Source organism: Lolium rigidum, chromosome 1, assembly GCF_022539505.1.
Source record: "Lolium rigidum isolate FL_2022 chromosome 1, APGP_CSIRO_Lrig_0.1, whole genome shotgun sequence".
NCBI classification, from domain to species: Eukaryota; Viridiplantae; Streptophyta; class Magnoliopsida; order Poales; family Poaceae; genus Lolium; species Lolium rigidum.
In genome coordinates this window covers 130,522,840-130,545,875 of record NC_061508.1, presented here as the reverse complement: position 1 = coordinate 130,545,875, position 23,036 = coordinate 130,522,840, and the positions used below count along the sequence as shown (strand labels likewise).

The window sequence follows — 23,036 nt, the reverse complement described above, 5'->3', positions numbered from 1 at the left end:
TGCGCCGGGGCGGCCGATCCACAGGCCAGTTAGACCGTGCGTGAGGCCGGACCGGCCGGTCCAAACCGGATCGTGCGCCAGGCCGAGACCGGGGCAAGTTCTTGACATACAGAACACGCCCCCGGTTGGCACCGGAGCTGGAGTCGGTCTGCGCCGGGCAGGCCGGTCCACGGGCCGGTCCGACCGGACCATAGGCCGGCCAGAGGCTGAACAGCCAGTCTTCATTGTTGTCGAAGTGGGGGGGTCTCCCTTTACCTTCTTGTTCCATTGATATACCATTATGCCTATTTGGCTAATACCTAGGAATAATCTCATAGATATGTATTAGACCAAATACTCTAGCAACGGTGTCATTGATACCAAAATAATGGATAAGGGTAAAATACCCTTACAATCTCCCCCTTTTTTGGTATACGATGATAAACCGAGCTAGAGTCACATATAAATATTATGATAAGCTTAAACCTTGATTCCATATAAGATATTAAGACAGCTCCCCCATAATGTGTGCACTTGGAGAGTTTGCGTTTGAATGCAAAGTGCACCATTTGTTGAACATGAGAAGCTCCCCCAATATCTTTAGGAAACAAGCATGGTATGGAAAGGTATATATCAAGATATAAGCATATAGCATAATCATCCTAACATAGAGATTAAGCATGCAATAATTTTTCCATACACGAATTATTCAAAGTAGCAAATGGTTCCGGAAATGAAAGCAAGCAAATAGCACAAGCCATGTAAGATGCAAATAAAGTATCAAGCATGGCTTGTGCAACACCCAAGGAACCCCGTGATCCTAGACTCTACTCTCTTCTCCCCCTTTGGCATCGGAACACCAAAAAGGCGAAGGAAAGAGTAGGGATGCTAGCGCTCCCATCAATAGAACTCTGTCTCAGTGGGTGGAGAGTCCTCATCATCATCTTCTTCATAATCCTCATTTTCTTCATCATCATTTCCAGTTCTAGAAGCCTCAGGAGCGTGAGCAGATCTAGTTGTAGGAGGGGGAACACCACCATGAGCAAATAGTGAGAGATCAAAGTTCTGGAGCATCTCATCATCAATGGGAGGCATCTCCCAAGTTGGTGCAACCACAGGCTCAATCTCAGGTCCAGGTGGCGGGACATGATGGTTTCTTGCAGCCATGAACTCCTTTTGGCGCCTCCTAGTCTCTTGGTTCAAGGCAAGGCTTTTATGCGCAACATCGTTGGTATTCTTGCACATCTGCCACAGGCTAGTCAAGAAGCGAGAGGCACCCCGCTTGGGGCGCATAGAATAGCTGGAGCTAGCTGCAGGGTCATGCCTTTCCTTGGACCGGTGCTCAGAAGGCATCATAGATGGGACTTCCGGTTTATCTCCCTGCTGAAGAATCTTGAATGGTTCCATCTAGATCAGTTGATCTTTCTTGTTGTTGGGAGATGGCACAACTTTCTTGATGAGCTGCTGAATATACTGAGCATAGTTTGGAGTCATACGGTTGCGAATAGAGCGCCGCCTCAGCTCATAGTAGAGGAAGTCACACCCATCAATCGTCCTAATGTTCTCAGGACGGCAGTAGTACATGAGATTAAGATGGTAGGCTCGACATTCACTTGTATCTCCTGACTTGCTGATGAGATTCTCACGGAATAGCTTGGCAAGCACAAAATAAGAGTAGTACATCCCGGAGATGGTTGGAGGGGCAACTGTAGGCTCCGGAGGATAGCAGAAAGCAATGTCCCTGTGACGCCCCAATATCGGTTCCATGAGGATCCCAACGAATCCGCCGAAATCCGCACGATATCGATTTTAGGAGACGCACCACCAAGCGCCTCGTACACGCCGAAGCATGCACACGATGCGGGTGGAATCAATCACGAGAGGTAACATTACAACAGGATTATAATAGAGCCCACAAGATACAGATATATTACAACAACGACTCCAACGAGTCAAGATACAAATAGATACATACAAAGATCCAAATCATACAGAAGATCAAATACGTCCGAGTACGGACAAGATACAAATTGGACTAAGAGTCCTGAAGATAACCGATGGCGTCCATAACCCCGCCCGTGCCAAGCCGGAAGGGTAACCTTGCTAGCGTCGTTCTTCATCGTACCGATCTTCATACCTGCCCGGTTATATCCCGTAGAAGCAGCAATAAGTACGGGTTCGTACTCAACAAGACTTCAAGACGTATAAGCATTCGTCAACCAGTCATCCTTTGTACTTGAGGCACGCAGGGGACTTAGAGGACGCAAGAGGAACGTCATAGGCAATATGGTGGGGTTAAGCGGCAACGCGCAAGCACTAAAAAAACCTATAGAGACACTCTACAACATTCGTCTAAACAGAGAAGGTGAGAGAGCGCATAACTAACAGTTCTATACTCTGCAAACATAACACAGCCGATGTGTTCCCCCTTCGCCAAGAAGTACTTACAAAGGCACTCACACTGTTATCAAGTTTTAACCATTTATTATTAGAGTGGTGCTAACTTACTACGCAAGTTATTATGATTGAAACAGCAGGTGCAAGTTGTCTATGGTCGAGTCATACAGCACCAAGTCGTCCATAACCGCGGACACGGCTTATCGATAAGATTTAACCCTGCAGGGGTGCCCAAATGTGCCCACACGCACGATCAAACCACTTGCGACAGGTGGAAATCACGACTCGCACTCTCCTTCACGACAACAATGTCCAGGAAGCCACCTAACCAAGTTGAACCCGTATCAGAGTCCGGCCGTATCTCCGAAGCGGACCTAGCTGTTCGCGACAGCGTACTAGGTGGTTTAAACACACACTGGGGCGATAAACCACTTCGCAGCGGCTCCATGACCTATACGTGCATACCAGAAACAAGGCATACAAGGCACCCAGGGGCTTCCCAAAGTAAAGAAGTAACAGGCTGGCATGCACGCAACAACAAATGGTAAAACATTGCAAACTAGTTGTGGCCACTGGACAAAGCTGTAGATTCCGGCAGTGGTCGAGGGGAGACCCAGAAACATACCCACGTGTGGTTAGAGCGCTCAGTCTCGGAACAGATAACAAGAACTCGGGTCCTAAGCTTTAAAGAAACACAAGTGAGCCATCATAAAACGAGCAACTGACCCACCGATGCCTCCGCTAACAACTATTAACAAGTAACCATGATACTTCCAACAGATATAAACATGTAGCATGTGTCATGATTCCCTAACAGATAACCCGATAAGATGGTGATAACGGTAACGGGATAAAACAGCACTAGCATGCACTACGACTCGCAAGGCAGACCCGATGACCAAACAACAACTGTAGGAGGTTGGTGGAGGCAATATAGGCTGCTTGAGGTAATAAGTGGAAGGGACACGTGACAAGAACGCAACTTAAGGATAGCATGAGGGAGAAGGCAAAATAAAATAGGTGAGCGACTTCTGCAGGGGCAGGAGTATAAGAGAAATGCTTGCCTGCTAGAGCTTGCCGAGGAACATCCGGAGAACTCGTCGTATCTCACCACACCACTTCACGATCCTATCCGGAAAGAAGCAAATGCTGGACAAACAACGGATGCAAGTCTTACTACTACGGATAAAGAAGATCCAGCATGATCAAGATGATATGCATGACATGGCAAGATGATGCGATGCACTTATCCAATTTAAGCGGAGTCGGAACCCCGGACACACAATTTAGGTTGGAGTTGCATTTTCTACCGTCAAATTTAAGGGTGGATTAGCATAGCAAACGTGACAGGGGTGAGCTACATCAAAGTTAAATGGAACCGGGACAAGATTTATATAATATCCCACATATTCCATATGTTACATATTAGGTGGTAATGCAAACTACCACGAAATTATATGATGCATAATGCAATAGCAAGCATGGATGTCATATTTAGATTCTACACATTTTTCTGATTGAAAAACATATAAAATACTTTACATTTCAAGTTATGGTTTAAAAGATATGAACTAGATAAGATATAGGTATTTGCATCAATTTTCAGGAAAACAGGAAAACTGCATCGAACACTTCTCACTGAGAGAAACTAGCCCCAGGGAATGACATCTGGGACCCGGGAAGCTGACTTGGACGCTAACTGGATGTTGACTGCAGAGGATGGAGCTGATGGCGGGACCCGGCTGTCAGTTACACGAAAAGAATTAAAAAGATGGAGAATGGATCTCTTCGTTATTTTTGAACACAGGAACTGCATGTTGCGGAACAAGCAACAAACCAACTGGACTACCTCGTGTATTGATCAATTGTGAGCGACTAAGATTTTGAACATCATCACGCAGACTAAGGACTGCACGATACAGATTGAGACGAACTGACGACGAAGACTTCTTCTGGACAGAGAAACAACCTGTAAAAGGAGTGGCCTTTTAGGTTTAGGCTGGGTGCCAAACATGGAATCGATTGCTTGAACTTAAGGGAACAGACCAGCTGGTCATTACTGCATGGATCGTATCAAAGATTAAGACGTACAGCTGTTGATGTGCTTCCAAGCCGGAGGCTTGGGCATGCGCGAAGCGGACGGGGAGGCATGATGGTCGCTGCACCGGGTTTCATTGCCGGACGGGCGGAGGGGCACCGTCTCGCGTCGGAGGAAGATCGAGGGAGGCCGCAGCAGGGTGCGGGGCTGGCGGACGTGGCGTCAGGCACGCGCTGTTGATGGACGGACACACGGCCGGAGTTGTGCCGGCGACCAGATCCTGCGGAGGAGAGCGACGATCAACGCCGGTAGCACGGCAAGAAAACGGAGAGCAACCTGGGAGAGGTTCAGGAGGACGCGGAGCTCACCAAGGAGAGTCGAGCGGCGTCCAGGATGCAGCGCTCGTTGTGTTGAACCAGCCGAAGGCCAAAGGTTGCATGCACGATGCCGGTGACGGACGTGTCCGACGAGGGAGACGCGGCAGTGGCGACCAGGCCGTGAGCAGCGCGGACGCGCTTGAGCGCGGCGGCGAGGCGGACCTTGGGGAGAACCCGGACGCGCGGCGCGGCGGTTGGAGAAGACCGGCCAGCGGAAGGAGAACCGCGCGGCTGACGACGTGCTAGACGCGCGCGCCCGGCCGAGCACGTCGGGAGGATATTGGTCGAGCCGACGCCGAGGGTCGCACAGCTTGGTGGCGCACGCGAGGTCGACGAAGAGCAGCGATGGAAACGAGCAGCGAAGCTGGCCGATGTTCTGGACGACGACGACGACGACGAACGCCGGACGATCTTGGAGGTCGAAGAAGCGGGCGTGGAGGTCGAGAACGTGTGCGTCCGGAGGCTGCAGGAGGCCGCTGCCGGCGACGACGAGGTAGAGGCCCGCGACGAGTTGACGACGCTCGTGCGTCGGCGACCTTGGCGACGGAACGGAGGAGAGCGACGGGAGCCAGACGGAAGAGGAAGCAGAGAGTGGCGGCGGCAGGGAGGAAGTAGGTGGAGGCTAGGGTTCGAGCTGAGCAGCAACCGGATTTTATAGGGAGAAGGGAGCTGCATGGTGACCGTCCCATCGCCAGGTGCAAGACGTGGCACCGATAGAATCTCTGCCGTACAACTAGAAGAAGACACACTGGAGATGGAATTGCTTGGGCTGAAACAGTGAGGGAGATGGGCTGACAAGGTTTGGTTGGGTTGGGCTGATCGGTAGTGCTGGGCCAACGTGAGAAAAAGATAGGCTGCCTCTCTCTCTCTCTATTTTCTAAAACATAAAACAAAACCATATCTCTATTTTGAATTTAGGTGAGGAATAGAGAAAGAGGTTTGGAAACAAATTCCAAACAGGTTTGAGACAACTTTTGAAAGTTTGAATTTGTTGGACAAGATTTGAAAACATATCCAAAATAGTAATATTTTGGTTTTTATTATTATTGAAAATAACGTAAGGAAGAAGGAGTTTTAATAAAATAATTGGCGTAAGAACTTTTATTAAAGCATGCAAGGTGATTGATGCCATGATTATGCATAAAAGAAAAATAACAACCAAAATCTAATAGGGGTATTATCCTGGGTCGCTACAGTCCCCATGAGTGAATTGATCCTGAGAGTGAATCTGAAAACAATGAACACGGCCAGCACCAAATCCCATGGCTTCACAGAAGTCAAGGTAGTTGCAAGAGTACTTCTCCTTTCCAGTCATCCACGTCATAGTGCGAGCAGGATCATCATGAAAGAACACAGTGCAGTGGAATTTACGGACAAGGATTGGGCAATATAACCCAACTCCCTTTGTATTACCAGGCTTCAAGCATACAAGATCAAGCAGCCCTATCTTCTGCAAGGTATCAACCACAAAGCCGTACTTAGTGGATTGATGCATGGTAAGTACTTCCTTGTTGATGGCCTTGGGCTGCACAATGACACCATTCTTCATACAATCTGCAGAGTTGTAGAAATCATCCCACAAGCTCACCTGAGTGTTGGTCCAGAATTTCCTATCTCCACCAAGGTAGGTTCTTTCCTCGAACCGATAGGGATTCTTCTCTCTGAGTCTTCTCCAATCAGCAAGATGTACTGTGCCCACATTGTATGTTGGCACTTTCTCAACTAGATCATCATCTAGAACTGCGTGTTTGTCTTTTCTTTTCTTGCCTATTGACCTGGATCGACCCCCAGCTGAACTACCTGGACCACTGCCCTGAGCTGCTCTGCTAGGCGTACGAGTGCTTGTACGGCACCCAGGAGGCCTCTCATGCCTGCCTCTCTTGGAAACAACACCACGTGACTCATCACCAGAATCTCCTATGAAAGAGAAAATAGAGGGAGAATAGCAGTGGGATAAGCGTACATGTCATCAGAAATAAGGAGGCCAAAGAGTATAATATATGTCCAAGTGTTTTGACGAAGTTGCACGAAAAACTGGGCGAGCCGGCGCACTGGCCGGTCCAACCGGACTTGAGACCGGACTGGACGGTTTGCCAGCCGGTCGACCGGGCGGCACGCTGGACCGGCCGGTGTGAGGGCCGGTTGACCGGGCCATAGGCCGGGTACTATCGAAATATTAGGTGTTGCCCAGATTTTCAATCACAAAATCATGCAAAATCTCATAGACTTGTACATGTATTACAACAATGTAGAGTGAAACATGTGCATAGTGGTGAGAGACACTCTAATGGCATGAGGACTTAGACAAACCCTAACCCTAACCCTAGTTTCTCAAATCCTCAACAAATGTGCAATGTATGAGGGAATCAAGATGTAGGAAGGAGAGGAGGGGAATTGCCCGAAGACATTGCTCTTCCTTGCCCAAGGGAGCAAGAAGAACACCAAGAAGAGGCTTGAGGGGGAAAACAAGAACTCCAAATAGGGCTTGAGAGGGACCAAATCCCTTGGTGAAGATCTTCCAAGGTGCCTGATCTATGGTGGAGTGAAGTTTGAAGAGGTTCTAGTGGTGGGAAAGCCCTAGGGAGTGGTGGAGAGGTAGGGGCGGCGCCAATGGAGGTTGTGGGAGAAAGGGAGAAGTGAGGAAGAAGATCCCCAAAGGGTAACCCCCAGCCCCACTTAAGCAGGCGTCGACCGCCGCACCGCCCGGCTGACCGAGCTGGAGACCGGGCGGGCCGGCGCTAGGGCCGGTCCAACTGGGCCAGGGACCGGACAGCGGATTTTTGCCACTTTTTGTCCTATTCTTTGTGCAATTGTGTGTGTATGATCAGAAGATGACATGTACATATAGATAGATAGATAGATGTATGATAAGAGGAGCATAGACATGGGGTAGAAAATGCAAGATTTTTTAGGCATACCCATTGGAGTGAAATCCAAACAAGATGTAAATAGCAACAATGGGTATGATTCGAAATATATCAAGAATCATAAATCATTTTGGAAAAGTTTTGCAATAAGATCATTTAGCCTCATATAGTGAAATCATTTTGCAATTGAGGCTAATGAGGGGCGGGGGATTACTGTAACATCTCAAATTTCCAAACAAAGAAGAAAATGAATTTCCCTATTTCCAAAATTTGGAACCAACAAAAACTTTAATTAAGTTAGAGGTTGTGCATAGTACTCATGCTTATATGTTGTGATATTGCCATGATGCTTAGCTGAAGTACTTGGAAGTGTTCCTAAACCCTAAACCTTACTCTTCTTTTCAACATCCAAGAGAAAACAAAATAAAAAGAAATTAAATTAAAAAGAAAAGCCTATGTGAGCAATTAGCCATATTTGCAAATAATGAACTATGCCATGTTCTACCTTGTTTAGATGGTTTGAAAAACCTCAACAAACCCAACCTATCACTTACCAACTAAATCCTTTGTGAAACAAAAAGAAAAAAATATATACATAGAGGCCTATGTGGCATATAACCATAATGGAAAATCTTGACCTATGCCCCCATACCTTACCCAAATGGTTTGAAACCATTACTAAACCCCATCTAACCCTAAATGGACCCTAAACCATGCCCAAGTACGTCAAGTGAAACAAATTAGAAGAATAAGAAAAATGCAAATAACACCACATATGTGCTTATGGCCAATTTTGCAAATCTTAAACCTAGGCCAATTTGACTTGTGCCAATGGTTGGGTAATGTTACTAAACAACTAAGAACCACTTTTCAATCAAATAAACCCAAATCAAATCAAAAGAAATAGCAAATTCTACTCACATATGATAATGGTCAAAATTGACAATTATAACATGACACTCACTTTGAGCCTCTGTATTAAGAGATTTTTAAACCAAACCACCCCAACTCTGTGCACCTCATCCAAGACCCCATCAAGATGAACAAATTTGGTCAAGACCATGTCTGCAAACTCTTTCTAGATTCAAAGTTATGATCAAGCAAAGTAGGGACTTCAAATCAGATTTAAGATTGTGCCCTTTTTGAAATTTCACAAACCAACTCAATTTTGCACACCACCATCACCAATGTGTGCCAAATATTATTAGAATGAACTCCACCAAAAATCTTTGCACAACTCCAAAATAAATCTCATGCGGCCATTTGGTCGAGCACCTTGTGTGCAATAATCTGGAAAGTGAAGACCCTCTAATATCCAGCATGTATTCGACTAAACCCTCATGCGTTCTGTCATCATGGACCTTCTCTTACACCCAGTACACCATGCCAGGCCTTAGAGACATGATAAAAGTGGAGACATGATCACATTGCAACCATGCCGGCCACCATTGACATCATCATGCCAACCCCTCTCACCTGCCCTCTCCTCTCACCCTCACCTTGTCAACGAGACTCCTCTCACCCTCCTACGCATGCTCGTACCCTCCCTGGCCAAAGACAGGCACGGCATTGGCCGGAAACCGCCGTGCCCAGACGCGCCCACGACGCCCAGGTCATGCCAGGACGCGCCCAGACATGACACTGGACGCGCCAGTGCGCACGCTCGCGCCGTCGCGTCAAACCTTCCCTCACCTTCTCCTCTCGCACACGCACGCGCCTACGCACCAGCTAGCGCCTAGACACGATAACCTGCACGCGGAAGCACTGTCGCCGTCGCCATGATCGCCGTCCTCCGCCAGGGTACCGCGCAGACCTTGACGTCGCCTGCCTGCTCCCGTCCACCTACTGCTGCACCATGATGCGCGTCGTGACCAGCTTGACGTCACCAACACGATGCGCCCATCCCTTGCCCCTTCACCGCCCAGAAACGTCGTCGCCACCATGACCTGCCCCGCGCCCCCTCGGCCACCTCGCGCCGCTATAAAAGGAGAGCGCCCTGGCCTCCATTCTTCACACAACCTTGCTCCTCTCCTCTCACTCGATCTCCTCGACCACCTCCCCTCTTCTATTGCCCACCTTAGCTCGCCAATCGCTCGCCGGAGTCCGTGAAGCCGCCGCAGACGCCGCCGTTGATTGAGGCCACCTCAGGCGACGCCATCTGCACCAGGAGCTTCGCCACCCTCGACAACGCCGCCACGCACCCTCGCCGACGACCGCTGGCCACCGGTGAGCTCGCTGGACCCCAACCCTCGCCGCGCCAGTAGCCCTCTCTCGCCAGAGACGACGACGTCTCTGCGCCGCTCGATCATCTTCTAATCGTGCGGCTCATACTGATTCATACCGTTTCGCCGATTAAGACTCGCTGACAGCTGGGCCCACCCTGTCAGGCAGCCCACTGTGCACCAGCGCGTAGCTGGGCCGGCCCAGTTCTTTTTCCCCTCTCCTGGCCCAACTTCGTTTCCCGCGCAGCCCATAAATTCAAACTCAGATTTATAATTCTAAATCAAATTCAATATACTGATACAAACTTCAAATTTAAAAATAGGAAGATCTACTAAGCCAAATTTCATGAACTCTATATCTTTGGAAAGCTTATGAAAATATCTAACTAACTACACTGGTCTCATACCTAGTTTTGTTATAGAATTAATGTAGCAAAAATAACAAGGCAGAGCCTTTCTCGGATTCGAACATTTCTTAAAAATCAACCATAAGTGATTTTGAGTTGATTCCAACCCTCATAAATCACATTTCATATTGTCTAATTAATTATGTAAAAATATGACATGGTTGCTTCATATGATCATGAGCTAGATTCAAATAATGGCTATGTAGTCATTTCTAGCTCATTTAAATCATTTCAAATTTGGAATTTCAAATCTATGAGATGTAGCATCTCATTTAAATCATCTTCCCAAGTAATATGAAGTAAGGTGATGACCTTAGTTGCATGGTCTCGTCATTGCTTACTTGAGGATGTTAAATCAAAGTAGGATTTAAATTGCATGAGGTGTAATACCTCATTTAAATCATGTTTCTCAAATGATAAGTGTGAAGTGTTGACTGATACGTCCAATTTGCATCACTATTTTATATCATAATTTGCTGTTATTCATTGATATATTTCATATTGTGACACAATACTTATGTTATTTCATCTATTTTGCATGTTTCATGATTATTTGGAGATCGAGCACCGGAGCCAGGATTCTGCTGGAAAAAGCACCGTCAGGATGCAATATTTCGGAAGATCAACTGTGGAAGGAAGTTTTACGGAAACTCCTATTTTTCCGGATGACGGAGGAAGCCGGAAGGGGAGCCAGCTGGACCCGGGGTGGGCCCACACCATAGGGTGGCGCGGCCCATGGCTCCGGCCGCGCCACCATGTGGTGTGGGGCCCCCTCGGCCTCTTTCGCCTCCTTTTCTTCGCGAAACCCTTCGTCCCGAAGACCTAAGCCACGAGAGGAATCCTCACGAAGGGTTACAGCCGCCTCGCGGGGCGGAGAACACCGAGAGAGAAAGAGCTCTCCGGCGGGCGGGAATCCGCCGGGTAAATTCCCTCCCGGAGGGGAAATCGACGCCATCGTCACCGCCATCGAGCTGGACATCATCTCCATCACCATCATCATCATCTCCACCATCATCACCGCCATCTCCACCGCTGGACATCGTCACCGCTGTAGCAATTTGGGTTTGATCTTGATTGTTTGATAGGGGAAACTCTCCCGATACTGATTTCTACTTGTTGTTGATGCTATTGAGTGAAACCATTGAACCAAGGTCTATGTTCAGATTGTTATTCATCATCATATCACCTCTGATCATGTTCCATATGATGTCTCGTGAGTAGTTCGTTTAGTTCTTGAGGACATGGGTGAAGTCTAATTGTTAGTAGTGAACTATGGTTGAGTAATATTCAATGTTATGATATTTAAGTTGTGGTGTTATTCTTCTAGTGGTGTCGTGTGAACGTCGACTACACGACACTTCACCATTTATGGGCCTAGGGGAATGCATCTTGTACTCGTTTGCCAATTGCGGGGTTGCCGGAGTGACGAAACCTAAACCTCCGTTGGTATATCGATGCGGGGAGGGATCGCAGGATCTCGAGTTTAAGGTTGTGGTTAGATTTATCTTAATTACTTTCTTGTAGTTGCGGATGCTTGCAAGGGGTATAATCACAAGTATGTATTAGTCCTAGGAAGGGCGGTACATTAGCATAGGTTCACCCACACAACACTTATCAAAACAATGAAGATTAATCAACCGTATGTAGCGAAAGCACTAGACTAAAATCCCGTGTGTCCTCGAGAACGTTTGGTCATTATAAGTAAACAAACCGGCTTGTCCTTTGTGCTAAAAAGGATTGGGCCACTCGCTGCAATTATTTCTCTCGCATTTTACTTACTCGCACTTTATTCATCTGTTACATCAAAACCCCCTGAATACTTGTCTGTGAGCATTTACAGTGAATCCTTCATCAAAACTGCCTGTCAACACCTTCTGCTCCTCGTTGGGATCGACATTCTTACTTATCGAAGATACTACGATACACCCCCTATACTTGTGGGTCATCAAGACTATTTTCCGGCGCCGTTGCCGGGGAGTGAAGCGTTATTGGTAAGTGGAATTGGTAAGGAAAACCTTTACTTGTTTGTGCTGATTTTATTTCACTCGCTGCTATAAGTCATTATGGAGAGATCTTCTCTTCAATTTCTATTTGGGAAATCTACTACTACCGCAACGGTAGTGGATGAGGCGCAGGTGAGGAAGTGATACCATATAAAATACCTACGAAAATTATTGAACATGTTATGGATAACCGCTATGAAGGGGATGGAACTGTCCATCCTGGTGATCATTTACTCGTTTTTGCATGAATTATGCGGGTTATTCAAGTGTGCAGGTATTGCTATGAATGAAGTTAGGAAGAAGCTATTCTCTATATCGATGTCTGGTAAAGCGGCGCATTGGTATAAATTGCTGAAGAATGGTGATTCTCTTGATTGGGAGGACATTGTGCCTTTATTTTATTCCAAATTTTATCCTCCAAGTGAAATTCACAAAGATCGGAACCGCATATATAATTTCTGGCCTCATGATGGAGAAAGTATTGCCCAAGCTTGGGGAGATTGAAGTCTTTAATGCTCAAATGCCCCATTCATGAGCTTCCTGGTAATGTTATTATTGATAATTTCTATGCAAGACTTTCTTTTCAAGACAAGACCTTGCTGGATACTTCTTGTTCAGGATCATTTACGCGCAATAAAGAAGAGTTTAAAAGGGACCTTCTTGATCGGATCCAGGAAAATACCGAAGGTTGGGAGAACGACAAAGATATAGAATCGGGTATAATTTATGATTATAAATGCATTGAAGCTTTTATGGATACCGATAAATTTCGTAATATGAGTGCTACATATGGTCTTGATTCTCAAGTTGCTGCAAACCTTTATAAAGCTTTTGCCTCTCATTATGAATTGCCTAAGAAGAATTTTGATAAGTATCATGAACCGTACAAAGATAAAATTGATTCGTCTATTAATAAATGCGTAGTAGTTGAAACTGTTGATCATGTTATTCCTGAAGCTTATATTGAAAAAACTCCTTTCCCTGCTAAAATGAAAGAGTACTCTGTTATAAATAGTGCGGTTCATAAAAGTGAAAAGAAACCTAGAGAACCTGAAGAACAAATAAAAGTTGAACTCGTCTGTTGCCATAGTTAAAGATCTTGTGACTGAAAATGTGGAGGATGGTCATATTATTTTCGGTGAAGATGCTTCTAATATTGTTTCACATCCTAATAAACCCAAACAAGCTAGTGTTCCTATGTTATCTGTTAAAATTGGTGATCATTGTTATTATGGTCTATGCGATATTGGTGCAAGTGTTAGTGCTATACCTTATGAGCTTTACACGGAGATTATGCACGAAATTGATTCTTGTGAACTTGAAGATATTGATGTGGTTATTCAGCTGGCTAATAGAGAAACTATTTCTCCAATTGGTATTGTTCGAGATGTGGAAGTTCTATGTGGTAAGATTAAATATCCTGCTGAATTTTTGGTACTTGGTTCTGCTGCTAGTGTTGTCCTATCATTTTTGGTAGACCTTTTCTAAATACTTGTGGAGCTATTATAGATTGCAAGAAAGAGAAAATTTTGACTAAATTTGCTGGTGAATCTTATGAGTTTAACTTTTCCAAATTTACCAAAACTCCTTATAAAGCTGATTTGCCTAGTAATGATTTTAAAATGGAGCAGTGTGCATCTATTGTTCTTGTTCCTAATAATCCTTTGCAGCAACATTTGGAGGATAGCGAGAGTGAAGTTTTTAGGAAAGAAAGAGATGAGCTTGAGGAGATTTTTCTTCGCCAACCTATTCTCAAGCATGATTTACCGGTGGAAGACTTGGGTACAACACCGCCACCAAAGGAAGATCCTGTTTTTGATTTAAAGCCTTTGCTCGATAATCTTAAATATGCTCATATTGATGATAAGAAAATATATCCTGTTATTATTAGTTCTAAGCTTACGAGTTTGAAGAAGAAAGATTATTGCAAATATTGAAGAAACACCGAGGTGCTATTGGCTATACTCTTGATGACTTGAAGGGGATTTCTCCCTCTATTTGCCAACACGCCATTAATATGGAAGATGATGCAAAGCCTCGTTGTTGAACCTCGGCGTCGTCTAATTCCTAAGATGAAGGATGTGGTAAGAAATGAGGTATTACGACTTCTTGAAGCTGGTATTATATATCCTATTGCCGATAGTAGATGGGTTAGTCTTGTGCATTGCGTTCCTAAGAAAGGAGGAATGACTGTTGTGCCTAATGATAATGATGAGCTCATACCTCAAAGAGTAGTTGTAGGGTATAGAATGTGCATTGATTATCGAAAAGTTAATAAAGTTACTAAGAAAGATCATTACCCTTTACCATTTATTGATCAAATGCTAGAAAGGTTATCTAAAAATACTCATTTTTGCTTTCTTGATGGTTATTCCGGGTTTTCACAAATTGCTGTTAAAGCTAAAGATCAAGAGAAAACCACTTTTACTTGTCCCTATGGAACTTATGCTTATAGGCGTATGCCTTTTGGTTTATGTAATGCTCCTGCTACTTTTCAAAGATGCATGTTTGCTATTTTTCATGGCTTTTGTGTGAGTATTGTGGAAGTATTCATGGATGATTTTTCTGTCTATGGGAATTCTTTTGATAGTTGCTTGCGAAATCTTGATAAAGTTTTGCAGAGATGTGAAGAAACTAACCTTGTTCTTAATTGGGAGAAATGCCACTTTATGGTTAATGAAGGAATTGTATTGGGACATAAAATTTCGAGAGAGGTATTGAAGTTGATAGAGCTAAAGTTGAAGCCATTGAGAAGATGCCCTATCCGAGGGATGTTAAAGGTATTCGTAGTGTTCTTGGTCATGATGGGTTTTATAGGAGATTTATTAAAGATTTCTCCAAGATTTCAAAACCTCTTACTAATCTTCTTCAAAAAGATGTACCTTTTGTTTTTGATGATGATTGTAAGGAAGCTTTTGAAACTCTAAAGAAAGCCTTAACAACTCGCTCCTATAGTTGAACCTCCCGATTGGAATTTACCTTTTGAAATTATGTGTGATGCTAGTGATTTTGTTGTAGGCGCTGTTCTTGGACAGCGAGTAGATAAAAAATTAAATGTTATTCATTATGCTAGTAAAACTCTTGATGCTGCTCAAAGAAATTATGCTACTACTGAAAAAGAATTGTTAGCTGTAGTCTTTGCTTGTGACAAATTTAGATCTTATATTGTTGATTCAAAAGTTACAATTCATACTGATCATGCTGCAATTAGATACCTTATGACAAAGAAAGATGCTAAGCCAAGGCTTATTAGATGGGTACTTCTTTTGCAAGAATTTGATTTACATATTGTAGATAGGAAAGGTGCTGATAATCCTGTTGCTGATAATTTGTCTAGATTGGAAAATATTGCTTATGATCCTGTTCCTGTTAATGATAGTTTTCCAAATGAACAATTGGCTGTAATAAAGGTGAGCTCGCGAGACAGTCCTTGGTATGCCGATTATGCTAACTTTATTGTTTCCAAGTACTTGCCTCCAACCTTTTCATTTCAGCTAGAGGAGGAAATTCTTTTATGACTTGAGGCATTATTTCGGGATGACCCACACTTATATAAAGAAGGAGTGGATGGTATTATGCGAAGGTGTGTTCCCGAATATGAACAACAAGAGATACCGAGTAAATGTCATGGCAAGTGCTTATGGAGGACATCACGCCGGAGATAGAACCGCGCAAAAGGTTCTACAATCAGGTTTTTATTGGCCAACTCTCTTTAAAGATGCAAGGAAGTTTATTTTATCTTGTGATGAATGTCAAAGGGTTGGTAATATCTCCGGACGCAATGAAATGCCTATGAATTATACTCTTGTTATTGAACCGTTTGATTGTTGGGGATTTGACTTCATGGGACCTTTTCCCTCTTCAAAAGGTAACACTCATATACTTGTTGCTGTTGATTATGTTACTAAATGGGTGGAAGCCATACCTACAAAAAGTGCCGATGGTGAGACCTCTTTAAAAATGCTTTTAGATGTTATTTTTCCTAGATTTGGAGTACCTAGATATATTATGACTGATGGAGGTTCTCATTTTATTCATGGAGGTTTTAGAAAAACTCTTGCTAAGTATGGTATTAATCATAGAATTGCTTCCGCTTATCACCCTCAAAGTAGTGGTCAAGTAGAACTATCAAATAGAGAAATTAAATCTATCTTGCAGAAAACCGTTAATAAATCTAGAAAGAATTGGGCTAGTAAATTGAAAGACGCACTATGGGCTTATAGAACTGCTTATAAAAACCCCATGGGAATGTCGCCTTATAAAATGGTTTACGGAAAAGCTTGTCATTTACCTTTAGAACTAGAACACAAAGCTTATCGGGCTGTTAGAGAATTAAATAAAGATCCTAACCTTGCCGGTGATAAGAGGTTGCTACAATTAAGTTCTCTAGATGAATGGAGAAGTGAAGCTTATGAAAATGCTAAACTCTTTAAAGAAAAAGTTAAAAAATGGCATGATAGAAGGATCATCAAAAGAGAGTTTAATATTGGGGATAAAGTCCTATTGTATCGGTCTCGTCTCAGATTCTTTGCGGGGAAATTACTCTCGAAATGGGAAGGACCATATGTTGTTGAGGAGGTGTATCGTTCAGGAGCAATTAAAATTAGCTCTCTCCAAGGCAATGCTACGCAAGTGGTGAATGGACAAAGACTCAAGCATTATATCTCAGGTGATTCTTATAATGTTGATGTTGATATTATTCGAGTGGAAACGCCGGAGGCTTTCATCAAAGGACAAATTGACGGTCCGCCAGAACTCGACTTTGAATAGGTAACGATCTTGGTAATGAAAAGTTCGCGATTTACTTTCCGAACATTATTTTTGTTGTTTTTGGAAAATATGAAAAATTACGAGTTCGAAACGGAGTGGAAAGGACGCACGAGGGCGTGCCACCATAGGCCGGCGCGGCCTGACTCGGGCCCGCGCCGACCTATGGTCCGGCCGCCTCGTCGCCCCTTTCCGACTACGGTTCGATCCGGTACTTTCCGTTTGTTCTGAAAATTTTTATTATAAAATCCCCCGGACCCCCGGAGGTCCGTATATCGTTTTCTCGACGTGTTTTGTTTCGAGCTGTTTACTGCCGGGATCCGTTTTCGGTTTAGAAGCACCATGGTCTCTAAGAACAAGGGCAAGGAGCTTCCGGATGAAGATAATCAAGATCGTGAGTGGAGAGAAGAGGACAAGAGCGTCAAGGAAGAAGCAAAGGAGGATGAAGAAGAAGTCGAAGAAGTTCCGCAAGAGCACCCACGCACCACCATTGCAAGCATCGAAGTGGTGACAAACTCGCTCAACGCCAAGAAGAGCGCACGGATTAGGACCGGAGGAGGACTTCCCCGCCATTACCTAGCTCCAAGGACATCCTCTTCAGGCATTCACCATCCTTTCCACAATCTAATCTACAATAATCAAATTGAAAGGACTCCCAAGGCAGCACTCGCCTAGCAATTGGGATATAGATCGTTCTAACGAGTGCGGGAAAGACGGAGCCCGAAGCTGAAGGTTGGGGAAATAACTCTAAGAGTTGGGACTCGTCGTCGGACGGACTTCTTAACCGCGTCGAGCACAATTCGGAGATGATTCGCAACCTCATATACAGGATTGATGAGCTTCAGGAGCTTATTGAGAAGCTTGTCAGGAATTTATCACCACCATCACCAAAGGAATAATCCATCATCGGTATTGGCATCCCCTTGGTTTGTTCCAAGCTTGGGGGAGTGCCGCGGTATCACATTATCATTACCTTTTACTTTTTACTATCAAGTAGTGTCATATCATGAGTAGGGAAGTTATCGTATGAGATGGGTTGCGGTGTGGAAGTATCTCTCCTTTAGTTTGTCTATGTATCCCTTGGTGTGAGTTATCGTTATGGAATATTAATGAGAAGTCTTATCATTTACATATTGCACACCTTATTTTAGTTTGCAATTTCTACTATATGATTGATCTTGATTTTAGTATTGGTAACACTTTGGGAGCATTGAGTAAATCTATTTGGTTTTGGCAAACTTAGCAATGGTCAATAGCAACAACACTTTGAGTTTAAGAAGAATAGAGGAAACAAATGTAGAAGATATTATTATCTTTCTTATCAGTTCTTAGCTTAGTATTCTAAAAGTTAAAACTGTTTGTGCTTACAAGTAAGATGCATGATTGTTTCTATCACATGTATATTTGTTTGTTTCCCTCAACTCCTATGCTTGCTATTTAACCTTGCTAGCCAAAGACCTGTACTGAGAGGGAATACTTCTCGTGCATCCAAACCTGAACCCAAACCTATGCCATTTGTGTCCACCATATCTACCTACTACATGGTACTTTCTGCCATTCCAAGTAAATACTTCATGTGCTACCTTTAAACAATTCAAAACTTATTACTTCTTATTTGTGTCAATGTTTTATAGCTCATGAGGAAGTATGTGGTGTTTATCTTTTAGTCTTGTTAGGCAGCCTCCACTAATGGACTAGTGGCTTCATCCACTTATCCTATAATTTTGCAATAAGAGCCGGCAACGGGGTTCCCAGCCCCAATTAATCAACTTTCATTAATAATTCTCTTCACATGTTTTGCCTCTGATTCATCAGTAAGCAACTTAATTTTGCAATAGACACTCCTCCATGGTATGAGATTGTTGGAAGGCACCCGAGGATTCGGTTAGCCATGGCTTGTGTAAGCAAAGGTTGGGGGGAGTGTCATCCTTAAATAAGCTAAAGTACATGTGTAAACAAAAGAGAAGAGGGATGATCTACCTTCGTTGGTAGAGATAACGTCCTTCATGGGAGCCGCTCTTTGGAGGTCCGTTTGGCAAGGGGGTTAGAGTACCCGCTACCGATCGTTGACAACAACAAACACCTCTCAAAACTTTACTTTTATTCTCTTTATATGATTTCAAAACTGAAAAAGCTCTAGCACATGATTTAATCTCTCGCTTCCCTCTGCGAAGGGCCTGTCTTTTACTTTATGTTGAGTCAGTAAACCTATTTCCCTCCATCTCAAGCAAGCATTTGAGTTGTTGTGATCAAACCATTATATTGTGATTTGCTTCATCATGTTTTTACTCTTTCTTGTTTAGTACAAGTTTTACTCGAATGAATATAGCTTTGAAAGTCATCAATGATTAATATGATTGAGTATGCAAGTTTACCATAAGCTTTTAATATGAGAGCGCTGCTCAATAGATAAAGTATAATCTCGTTAGCTGTTCTCTGACCAAGAACAAAGTTTGCCATCACCAATTATGATTTCTTATGCACCTTTATTTGTGATTACCTTATACTTGTTTCAAGTTGAGTTATATGAGGAAGTTGCTTACTATAATGTCTTGTGTGAATGAATATGATGCTTCTTGTCCATATTTTATTTATCGACTCTTCACTCCATAAACATGTGGACCTGTTTACATAGTTCAGTTTCGCTTGGGGACAAGCGAAGTCTAAGCTTGGGGGGAGTTGATACGTCCAATTTGCATCACTATTTTATATCATAATTTGCTGTTATTCATTGATATATTTCATATTGGGACACAATACTTATGTTATTTCATCTATTTTGCATGTTTCATGATTATTTGGAGATCGAGCACCGGAGCCGGGATTCTGCTGGAAAAAGCACCGTCGGGATGCAATATTTCGGAAGATCAGCTGTGGAAGGAAGTTTTACGAGAAAATCCTATTTTTCCGGATGACGGAGGAAGCCAGAAGGGGGAGCCAGCTGGACCCGGGGTGGGCCCACACCATAGGGTGGCGCGGCCCATGGCCTGGCCGCGCCACCATGTGGTGTGGGGCCCCCTCGGCCTCTTTCGCCTCCTTTTCTTCGCGAAACCCTTCGTCCCGAAGACCTAAGCCACAGAGGAATCCTCACAAAGGGTTACAGCCGCCTCTGCGGGGCGGAGAACACCAGAGAGAAAAGAGCTCTCCGGCGGGCAGGAATCCGCCGGGGAAATTCCCTCCCGGAGGGGGAAATCGACGCCATCGTCACCGCCATCGAGCTGGACATCATCTCCATCACCATCATCATCATCTCCACCATCATCACCGCCATCTCCACCGCTGGACATCGTCACCGCTGTAGCAATTTGGGTTTGATCTTGATTGTTTGATAGGGGAAACTCTCCCGATACTGATTTCTACTTGTTGTTGATGCTATTGAGTGAAACCATTGAACCAAGGTCTATGTTCAGATTGTTATTCATCATCATATCACCTCTGATCATGTTCCATATGATGTCTCGTGAGTAGTTCGTTTAGTTCTTGAGGACATGGGTGAAGTCTAATTGTTAGTAGTGAACTATGGTTGAGTAATATTCAATGTTATGATATTTAAGTTGTGGTGTTATTCTTCTAGTGGTGTCGTGTGAACGTCGACTACACGACACTTCACCATTTATGGGCCTAGGGGAATGCATCTTGTACTCGTTTGCCAATTGCGGGGTTGCCGGAGTGACGAAACCTAAACCCCCGTTGGTATATCGATGCAGGGAGGGATCGCGAGGATCTCGAGTTTAAGGCTGTGGTTAGATTTATCTTAATTACTTTCTTGTAGTTGCGGATGCTTGCAAGGGGTATAATCACAAGTATGTATTAGTCCTAGGAAGGGCGGTACATTAGCATAGGTTCACCCACACAACACTTATCAAAACAATGAAGATTAATCAACCGTATGTAGCGAAAGCACTAGACTAAAATCCCGTGTGTCCTCGAGAACGTTTGGTCATTATAAGTAAACAAACCGGCTTGTCCTTTGTGCTAAAAAGGATTGGGCCACTCGCTGCAATTATTTCTCTCGCATTTTACTTACTCGCACTTTATTCATCTGTTACATCAAAACCCCCTGAATACTTGTCTGTGAGCATTTACAGTGAATCATTCATCAAAACTGCCTGTCAACACCTTCTGCTCCTCGTTGGGATCGACATTCTTACTTATCGAAGATACTACGATACACCCCCTATACTTGTGGGTCATCATTGACCTTGGTCAACATGTGTTCATACCTTGTTATTTGAGGAGATTAAATCTTAACAAGATTCAATGAGAGGAAATTATTTCTCCACATAACTAAACAGAAACCCTAATAGAATTTTCAATGAGAGGAAATTATTTTACAAACACTAAAGAAGAAACCCTAGTATGATGTTGAGTGATGATTGGGATGATGCTAGATCATCTTTTATGAACCATTTGTGTGCTTAGTCTAGCCTTAAGATTTGTTTGGTGATTGTATACCTCGTATTCGTTTATAGACGCTAGTACCAAGGAATACCAGGAGGAGGAGGTCTTCTACCAAGAGGAAGAAGAAGAGAACTTTGATCACTACCCCAATCAAGGCAAGTTATATTATTGCAAGCTATTACCAAGCTACCCTCATGCAAGCTCTACTAGATCAAGGCATCATTACAATATTACTTTGTGTTAAGAATCCAATCCCAAGTTTTATTCTTACCAGCTTTACTTTAGTTATCAAAGTTTATTTTGTGCATTGTTCACTTTGGTCTAGATAGGAGGAATTACAAGAGCAACAAAGTTAGCCTAGAGAGCTACAATGTAGATAGCACCCCTCATGATTAGCTGCTAGTGCTAAACTAAAATTGACTACTCTAGATGGGAAACATATGAATCAAATGACTTTGAAAACCTTGGAATGATGAGTCATTCTATTGAAAGATTTTGAAGGTGAATATGACTTATGAATGACATGGTGAATTTTACAAAACTGATGCTGGGGTTCAGATGCGATACCATTCCAATTTCAAGTACCCCCACAATACCTGAATCTGGGTAAGGCTTAACTGGAAACTTATGTATTTTAGTATAGGTTCCCTCTGAACAAGCGTCATAGGGGTTATGCCGAGGCTGCCTCCGTTGAAAGTGAATGACGTGAAATGAGGTGAATGTCCTACCCAAGCCCTGTGCGGTTCCTGGGTTGGCGGTTTTCTATCACCGGGAGGCCAAGCTCATGGGTAGAGGTGCCTATACTAGAGTAGGTAAATGAAAGGTTATGATTGGTAGTTCGCGCACTGAGTGTGATAAATCATGCCAGTTACCCCTGACGGACTATTGCAATTATTGTGGCACAAGTGTACGACCTCTGCAGACTGTAAACCTATTCGAATAGCCGCGTCCTCGGTCATGGACAGTTGGAAAGGCCATAATGTTCCGTCATCAGAACTTATCAAAATATGATATGTGACTTGTGACTTGTGACTTGTGACTGGAAAGAGAAATGTGACTTTGACTTTTGAATCACAACTGAGTTGTGGGAATGACACTAATGTTCCCACTTGAGTTAAGTTAGGCAAATGAAGAGCCTTTGTTTACTAAATGCTTCTGAAATAAAACTGGCTTTATGCAAATAAAGCAAGAGCTTAGAACCCCCTTACTATAGTTGATATTACTTACATTAGTATTAGTTTGCGATTACTTTAAAGTACTCATGGCTTTGTCCATGGCTATTCAAATGGCCAGACTATGAAGAGGAGAACCAGTACCCTGAAGATGGACAACGGGACGTCTACGATAACTAGGACTACTCCTGACGTCAACATTTGCCTGTGGAGCAGATGGACTACTACTACGCTACTTCCGCTGTGTGTTTTGTATTGGATCCTTAGATCCCCTATGATGTATTAAGACTGGATCATGTGATCCTTTGTTGTAAGACAATTATGAGTTGTAATGAATGATGTTTTGTGATATCAATCTATTATGTCTTGCAAAAACAATATTCCTGGGATTGTGATGTATGGCATA

General features: G+C 43.7%; 1 long non-coding RNA gene across 1 annotated transcript; it reads right to left on the bottom strand.

Annotated features, from left to right (window-relative positions):
• Positions 1-4,016: 4,016 nt before the first annotated feature.
• On the bottom strand, positions 4,017-4,582 carry LOC124682387. Its single transcript, XR_006996268.1, has 3 exons — positions 4,468-4,582; positions 4,226-4,345; positions 4,017-4,118 (listed from the first exon to the last, which is right to left on the bottom strand). It is a non-coding gene; the product is annotated as an uncharacterized LOC124682387 (long non-coding RNA).
• Positions 4,583-23,036: the final 18,454 nt, after the last annotated feature.